Source organism: Lepidochelys olivacea (genome assembly GCF_965140295.1).
Source record: "Lepidochelys olivacea isolate rLepOli2 genome assembly, chromosome: 2".
Lineage (NCBI taxonomy): Eukaryota > Metazoa > Chordata > Testudines > Cheloniidae > Lepidochelys > Lepidochelys olivacea.
This window is the reverse complement of record NC_140412.1, coordinates 110,866,321-110,875,691: the sequence shown is the minus strand read 5'-3', so window position 1 is coordinate 110,875,691 and position 9,371 is coordinate 110,866,321. Positions and strand designations below refer to the sequence as shown.

Here is a 9,371-nt window from a genome sequence, read left to right as displayed (position 1 = left end):
CCCCCCGCCCCGCGCGGCCCCCGGGCGGGCTCCCCTCGGCTCGGCCCCGGCCGCGCAGCCCTGTCCGGGAGAGACAATCTCCCACCAGCGGCTCGCTCCGGGAAGCGACGCCGGCCCCTGCGGCCCCTCCAGTGCTGGCGGGGGTGGGGGGTTAGGTGGGTTAGCCTGGCCAGGAGGCGATACTCATTTCCCCTACGCTGTGGTGCTGCAAGCTGAAACAGACACTGACGGGTATTTCTGATGGTACAGGGCCCATGTTATAGGCCAGATTTCCCTTCGGTTCTTAGCTCTCAGATCTGAACGGAATCAGATTTTAGCCTTGGGGGATACCAGGGCCTCAAGGCCTACATGGTACTGGATTTCTTTTTACAGTTTCCCCACACCGACTGGCTATGGCGTAGTCCCTTCCCCCTTACTGCTCTATCCTTTCCTCACTGGCCCTTGCCCTTTTGGGCTTCTTTCCCTTTTCCATCTTCTGATGCTCTTCTCATTGCAGAGTACTGGTATGCGGCACAGTTAACTCAGCCATTAGCACGTTATCTCCCATTTATCTGAAAACTGCACACCTAGTGTTGAAATCAGCAGCAGAGAGAAGGTACATCACCAAGGAGAGACTGACAAAGACGTTTCCAAGGACCCTGCAGTACTGATTCACGTAGTTAAATGGCCAAGACCTTATTGCACACCTGCAGTTAGTGGCTTTCAAATGACCAGAAACATCAAAAACTGGAAAAAGGACAGAAATAGAAATTATAAGTGGAGAAAACTGCCTGAATCAAAACTTTCCGTTCAAATATCCTTGAACTTTAGCAAAAAGAACAGGAGTACTTGTGGCACCTTAGAGACTAACACATTTATTTGAGCATAAGCTTTCATGGGCTACAGACCACTTCATCGGATGCAAGCTACAGAGGCGTGTTAGAAATATTCTTTGAGTCAGAGATGTCGAAAGTAGGATTTTAGATCACTGCAGAATTGTATCATGTTCGTGGGTCTGGAGGGACAAAAGGAGAGGCCCTGAGATAGAACAGACTCTTCTGATAGGCTAAGAGTACAGCTGGAAAGATTAACAATATTGTTGGGTGGGTTAAGGGAACTACTGTTGTGGCTCCTTGTGGCATGTAGCAGTTTAGACCGTTTAGTGTCCTTTTTCTTTTGTAGAGAAGTAAAGTGTGTGTTGTAAATGGCTTGTCTAGTTTTTGAAAAGTCAATCCATGAGGAGGTTTGTGTGGAAGGTTGTTTTTCATGAGAGTATCTAGTTTTGAGAGCTCAGTCACAATCTTTCCCCGTTTGCTGTATAGGATGTTGATCAGGTGGTTTCACAGTTTCTTTGAGAGTGTGTGGCACAATCTCTCAGTATCCACTGAAGTGGGCTGTAGCCCACGAAAGCTTATGCTCAAATAAATTTGTTAGTCTCTAAGGTGCCACAAGTTCTCCTGTTCTTTTTGCTGATACAGACTAACATGACTGCTACTCTGAAACTTGAACTTTAGGAAATTTCAGGTTTGAACTACACAGCTTCAATCCATTTCCAGTATTACTCTTCTAAAATATAGGTACTAAAGTATAGAAACAGATTAAAAGCAGACAGCCAGATCAAAAACCACAAGAGAGGCTAGAGCAGGAAAACTCCATAAAGAAGTCACTTGTGGCGTTTCCCCCACATTATTCAGTTCAGCTCCCAGATCCTGTGAAACTGCAAGAGACAAGGATGATTGCTAGCTCACTGTTTCAGAATGAGCTTGCACAGCTCTTATAACATCACCTAAGCTCTAATGTCATGTCACTATCAGTGCACTGAACATTTACAAGATACCAAGAAATTATATTTTCAGTATGTCAAAATTAGATTCTTGACTATAAGTTTCAGAAGTGCCAGTTTTATGTGAATCCATTGTCAAGGTTGTTCACTTGTTGCTGAGTGAAAAATCTGTTTATTGGTGTGCTTACATGTGTTGGGTCTTATTTTTAAAAGAAAACTAATTTATAATGTCCATATCTCAATAGTTGGGTTATTTTTACTTGTGTCATTGGTATTTTATCTTTTGTCTTTGATAGTGACCTTGGAGCTACGCTTGGAAGGCTTAGATTTTTATCAGTTATTGATTTCACTGTACACATGCACAAATCAATGAAAAATATTTCCATCAATGATAATCACATTTTACAGGTAGGCACAGTAAGAAAAATGTTGCTTGCAAACTTTTGAGTCCCACTTTAAGGTGTACAAAATGTGTTGTAATGTTGGTGTTAGTGGATCTGGAGAAGAGGCACCATTTAAGTAGGGTGAAGAGGGCTGGGGGGGAACCACCCCCTCCTGCTGGCCCTTGTGCTTTATCATGTGTTAATTTTAGGACTAGGAAGGCACCAGCGTGAGAACCTAGGAGGTGCAGCCTCCCCATAATTTGGAACAACAGTAAACATTTAAATTGATAAAAATTGAAAAAAATGCTTAAAAATAAACATCAATATTATCCAAAGTTATAAAAAAATCAAATTCTGCCAAGCCTACTTAACAACAATGAAGTTTTCTGTGGTGAATATTTAAATCATAGGGAACAGAATAAATAATTTAATTAATTATGACAAAGTAAATTCAGTAAAGACAAGTGCAAAGTACGACACTTAGGGTATGTCTACACAACGAAATTAGGTTGATCTTATACAAGTCAATTTTTAGAAATCTATTTTATACAGTCAATTGTGTATGGCCACACTAAGTGCATTAAGTTGACGGACTGCATCCTCACTACCATGGCTAGCATAGACTTTCGGAGCGTTGTACTGTGGGTAGCTATCCCACAGTTCCCGCAGTCTCTGCTGCCCATTGGAATTCTGGGTTGAGCTCCCAATGCCTGATGGGGCAACAACATTGTCACAGGTGGTTTTGGGTATATGTCGTCAGTCACCCCTCCCACCGTGAAAGCAATGGCAGACAATAGTTTTGCACCTTTTTTCCATGCAGATGCCATACTGCTGTCAGTAGATGGTGCAATAGGACTGCTAACCATCGTTGTCATCTACCACTTCCGCTGCAATCCTACTCTCCTGATGCCATGAATCCACCTCGCAGGCCCTCTTGTCATTCTGTATAAATATCTATTCTTGTGGCATCCATCATCATCCACCGCTTCCACTGCAACTCTGCTCTCCCGCAGACGCCACACCATGGCAAGCATGGAGCCTGCTCAGCTCACCGCTGCTGTTGTGAGCATTGTAAACACCGCGCGTTATCCTGCAGTATGTGCAGAACCTGCAAAAGCAAGCAAGGAGGTGACGACAGTGCGATCACAATAGTGATGAGGACATGGACACAGACCTCTCTCAAAGCACAGGCCCTGGCAATTTGGATATCATGGTGGCAATGGGGCAGGCTCATGCCGTGGAACACCAATTCTGGGCCCAGGAAACAAGCACAGACTGGTGGGACCGCATAGTGTTGCAGGTCTGGGATGATTCCCAGTGGCTGTGAAACTTTCGCATGTGTAAGGGCACTTTCATGGAACTTTGTGACTTGCTTTCCCTTGCCCTGAAGTGCAAGAATACCAAGATGGGAGCAGCCCTCACAGTTGAGAAGTGAGTGGCAATAGCCCTGTGGAACCTTGCAACGCCAGACAGCTACCGGTCAGTTGGGAATCAATTTGGAGTGGGTAAATCTACTGTGGGTGCTGCTTTGATCCAAGTAGCCAATGCAGTCACTGAGCTGCTGCTATCAAGGGTAGTGACTCTGGGAAGTGTGCAGGTCATAGTGGATGGCTTTGCTGCAATGGGGTTCCCTAACTGTGATGGGTGATAGACAGAACGCATATCCCTATCTTGGGACTGGACCACCTTGGCAGCCAGTACGTAAACCACATGGGGTACTTTTCAATGGTACTGCAAGCACTGGTGGATCACAAGGGAAGTTTCACCGACATCACTGTGGGATGGCCGGGAAAGGTGCATGATGCTTGCATCTTCAGGAACTCTGGTCTGTTTGAACAGCTGCAGGAAGGAACTTACTTCCCAGACCAGAAAATTACCGTTGGGGATGTTGAAATGCCTATAGTTATCTTTGGGGCCCCAACCTACCCCTTAATGCCATGGCTCATGAAGCCATACACAGGCACCCTGGACAGTAGTAAGGAGCAGTTCAACTATAGGCTGAGCAAGTGCAGAATGGTGGTAGAATCTGCATTTGGATGTTTAAAAGCGCGCTGGCGCAGTTTACTGACTAGGTTAGACCTTAGCGAAACCAGTATTCCAATTGTTATTGTTGCTTGCTGTGTGCTCCACAATATCTGAGAGAGTAAGGGGGAGACATTTATGGCAGGGTGGGAGGTTGAGGCAAATCGCATGGCGGCCAATTACGTACAGCCAGACACCAGGGCAATTAGAAGAGCACAGCTGGGCACTCTGCGCATCAGAGAAGCTTTGAAAACCAGTTTCATGACTGGACAGCCTACAGTGTGACAGTTCTGTTTGTTTCTCCTTGACGAAAACCTGCCCCCTTGGTTGACTCTACTTCCCTGTAAGCCAACCAACCTCCCCCACTTCGATCACTGCTTTAAAATAAAGTCAATATTGTCATTAAAATCATTAATAAAGTCAATAAAGTCATTATTGTTTCAAAATCATGCATTTTTATTAATTCATCACACAAATAGGGGGAAAACTCACAAGGTACCCTGGGAGGGGTGGGTGAGGAGGGAAGCACCGGGTGGGGTGGTAGATGAGGGGAGACGGGAAGGACAAGGGCACACTACAGTTCAAAACGTATTGAATGCCAACCTTCTGTTGCTTGGGCAATCCTCTGGGATGGAGTGGCTGGGTGCCTGTACAACCCCTCTCCCCAGGCATTCTTAGGCGTTTGGGTGAGGAGGATATGGAACTTGGGGAGGAGGGCAGGGCAGTTATACAGGGGCTGCAGTGGCGGTCTGTGCTCCTGCAGCTCCCCCAGATGCCTGAGCATGTCAGTTTGCTCCCCCATTAGACTCGGCATTGCATCCTGCCTCCTTTCATCGCACTCCTGCCTCCTCTCATCGTGTTCATTTAATGCTTTCCTGGATTCTGCCATTGTTTGCCTCCACACATTCTGCTGAGTTCTTTCAGTGCGGGAGGACTGCATGAGCTCTGAGAACAGTTCATCGCGAGTGCGTTTTTTTCGCCTTCTAATCTGCACTAGCCTCTGGGACTGAGATGATAGGGAGAACGTAGAAACATTTTCAGCTGCGGGAGGAAAAAAAGGGAGAGTAGTATTTAAAAAGATACATTTTAGAGAACAAAGGAAAGACTGTTTCACACTGAATCAAGTGATTCACATTACATAGCACATGTGCTTTTGGTACAAGGTCACATTCGGCCTCTTATATTGAATGCCTGCCGGTTCGGTGTGAGACATCGCACATGCTTGGCTGGGCAACAGAATTCGGCTTGCAGGCAGCCATGGTAAGGCAAAGGGTTTCAGCTTCTTCAACCTTCAGAACATGTGGGAACGGTTTCAAACAGCAGCACCCTCCTTTCCCATACCAAGCAAAGCCCGTTGGGTTGGCCATTTAAACGGAGGGGCTGTGGTTTTAGGGTGATTGTGCAGCACAACCCAACCCCCACCCCACCCAATTCTCTGGGATGATTGCTTCACACCTCCCACACCCCCACAGCGTGGCTAGTATCAGGGAAGATCCCTGTCAGCCAAATGCAAACAGCTCAGCACAAACGGGCCTCCCTGCACCTTAGCATAGCTAAGAGCGGGGATGATTTCTTTTCAGCCAAAGGCAAACAGCCCTGCAGGAACGGACACCTCCGAATGTCCCCTTAAACAAATTTCCCATATTTCAACCAGGTGACCATGAATGATATCACTCTCCTGAGGCGAACACAGAGTACCTCCAAGAGAGCTTCATGGAGATGTCCCTGGAGGATTTCCGCTCCATCCCCAGACATGTTAACAGACTTTTCCAGTAGCTGTACTGGCCACGAATGCATCCCAAGTCTTCAGGGCAAATTAATCATTAAACACAGTTGCTTTTAAACCCTGTATTATATTTACAAAGGTACACTCACCAGAGGTGCCTTCTCCAGCTTCACGGTCCGGGAGCCCACCTTGGGAGGGTTGGGAGGGTATTGGCTTCAGGGTGATGAACAGTTCCCGGCTGCTGGGGAGAAGGGATTCTCCGCTTGCCTGCTGTGTGCTGTCCTCAACCTCCAAGATCCAAGGGCTATAAGCTGAAGCTAGACCATTCAAACTGGAAATAAGGCATAATTTTTTTTTTTTTTTTTTAACAGTAAGAATAGTTAACCACTGGAACAATCTCTATATGTTATGGTGGATTCTCCATCACTACCAATTTGTAAATCAAGACTGGAACTAAAAAAAAGATACGCTCTTGTTCAAAATTAATTTTGGCATGTTCTAGGGCAGGGGTGGCCAACCTGTGGCTCTGGAGCCACATGCGGCTCTTCAGAAGTTAATACGCGGCTCCTTGTACACGCACCAACTCTGGGACTGGAGCTACAGGTGCCAACTTTCCAATGTGCCAGGGGGTGCTCACTGCTCAACCCCTGGCTCTGCCCCCACTCTACCCCTTCCCACACCCTCCCCTGAGCCTGCCATGCCCTTGCTCCTACCCCTCCCCCCCCAGAACCTCCTGCATGCCATAAAACAGCTGATTGGGAGGTGCGGGAAGGGATGGGGAGGCACTGATCAGCGGGGCTGCCAGTGGGTGGGAGGCGCTGGGAGCTGGGCCTGGGGTGGGGGAGCTGATGGGGAGGCTGCTGACGTATTACTGTGGCTCTTTGGCAATGTACACAGGTAAATTCTGTCTCCTTCTTAGGCTCAGGTTGGCCACCCCTGTTCTAGGGCCTGTGTTATACAGGTGGTCAGACTAAATAATTAGAATGGTCCATTCTGGCCTTGGGTTCTATGAAACATACACGCTTAGCAGAAGCACAGGAGTTTCAGTCAGTACAGAGACCACATAAGAACAGCCATACTGGGTCAGACCGAAGGTCCATCCAGCCCAATATCCTGTTTGCTGACAGTGGCCAATGCCAGGTGCCCCAGAGGGAGTGAACCTAATAGGTAATGATCAAGTGATCTCTCTCCTGCCATCCATCTCCACCCTCTGACAAACAGAGGCTAGGGACACCATTCCTTACCCATCTTGGCTAATAGCCATTAATGGACTTAACCTCCATGAATTTATCCAGCTCTCTTTTAAACCCTGTTATAGTCCTAGCCTTCACAACCTGCTCAGGTATGGAGTTCCACAGGTTGATTGTGCGCTGTGTGAAGAAGAACTTCCTTTTATTTGTTTTAAACCTGCTGTCCACTCATTTCATTTGGTGGCCCCTAGTTCTTATATTATGGGAACAAGTAAATAACTTTTCCTTATTCACTTCTCCACACCACTCATGATTTTATATCTCTCTCTCTCATATCCCCCCTTAGACTCCTCTTTTTCAAGCTGAAAAATCCTAGTCTCTTTAATCTCTCCTCAGATGGGACCTGTTCCAAACCCCTAATCATTTTAGTTGCCCTTCTCTGAACCTTTTCTAATTACAGTACATCTTTTTTGAGATGAGGAGACCACATCTGTACACAGTATTCAAGATGTGGGCGTACCATGGATTTATATAAGGGCAATAAGATATTCTCCGACTTATTCTTTATCCCTTTTTAAATGATTCCTAACATCCTATTTGCTTTTTTGACTGCCACTGCACACTGCGTGGATGTCTTCAGAGAACTATCCATGACGACTCCAAGATCTCTTTCCTGATTAGTTGTAGCTAAATTAGTCTCCATCATATTGAATGTATAGTTGGGGTTATTTTTTCCAATGTGCATTACTATACATTTATGCACATTAAATGTCATTTGCCATTTTGTTGCCCAATCACTTAGTTTTGTGAGATCTTTTTGAAGTTCTTCACAGTCTGCTTTGGTCTTAACTATCTTGAGCAGATTAGTATCGTCGGCTAACTTTGCCACCTCACTGTTTACCCCTTTCTCCAGATCATTTATGAATAAGTTGAATAGGATTGGTCCTAGGACTGACCCTTGGGGAACATCACTAGTTACCCCTCTCCATTCTGAAAATGTACCATTTATTCCTACCCTGTGTTCCCTGTCTTTTAACCAGGTCTCAATCCGTGAAAGGATCTTCCCTCTTACCCCCTGACAACTTAATTTACATAAGAGCCTTTGGTGAGGGATCTTGTCAAAGGCTTTCTAGAAATCTAAGTATACTATGTTCTAGAAATCTAAGTATACCCCTTGTCCACGTTTGTTGACCCCTTCAAAGAACTCTAATAGATTATTAAGACATGATCTCCCCCTTTACAGAAACCATGTTGACTTTTGCCCAAGCATTTACGTTTTTCTGTGTGTCTGACAATTTTATTCTTTACTATTGTTTCAACTAATTTGCCCGGCACTGACATTAGACTTACTGGTCTGTAATTGCCGGGATCACCTCTAGAGCCCTTTTTAAATATTGACATGACCACTATTGTACAAATAGCTCTTGAATGAATGTATAGCATTCAGATAGGGTTGACTGGTTTGTTATTTTTGTGCAATATCTTTACAGGCTGCATATTAACACAAGCAAACGTATCCCCAAAATATCTGAAGTAAAAGCACATTTTGTATTCATGAAAGCCTAGAATAAATACAAGTGTGTGTGTTATAAACACCATCGTAAACCAAAATAACATTGTATTTTTACCATAAAATAATGTCCACGTTAGTCTTCAAATGATCCAAAATAGTTGTTTGGGGCAAATACTATAAATTTTTTAGAATTTTTTTAAAAAAGTTTTGTTAATTTATACCCTTTAGATTTAAAATACTGTTTTGATATAAACATTTGGATATGTTCTAGGATCGCTTATTATCCTTGATAAAATACTTTTTCACAAAGGAATTCTTCAGTTACAATCCTCATGATAATTTTTTCCACTGATACAGCTTGATTAGTTCTGGGTGGACATCAATACTGTGAACTGTTGCTCTATGTATGTTCTTTTCCAAAAAGCAAATCATACATTTGGGCACAGCCAGATGCATTATATTCTGTCATTACTGAAACCCTATATTACACAAACCAGTCAAAGGTATCAGTGATTTATACTGTCCACTCTTCCACTCCTAAAAGGTATAGTCTCTTTTTAGCATGTATATCTCTCAAGAGGTGCATACAGTATATCCCACTAGAGCACCAAAGCTGTGAACTAGCAAACTCATTAAACCTAATTTTTGATAATGAATCCTTAAATACAGTATTGAAGTCAAATACAAGCAAAACAATCTTTTTTAAAATCTGAAACAAACAGTCTGTATTCTAAAACACAAAAGATCTGTACCCATTAAATACAGTAAGTTGGCA

The 9,371-nt window shown here is 44.4% G+C and overlaps 1 long non-coding RNA gene across 1 annotated transcript; it reads left to right on the top strand.

Moving 5' to 3' along the window:
* Positions 1 to 40: 40 nt before the first annotated feature.
* Positions 41 to 4,560, top strand: LOC311517262. The gene is made up of 3 exons (XR_014710649.1): positions 41 to 595; positions 2,059 to 2,170; positions 2,966 to 4,560. It is a non-coding gene; the product is annotated as an uncharacterized lncRNA (long non-coding RNA).
* Positions 4,561 to 9,371: the final 4,811 nt, after the last annotated feature.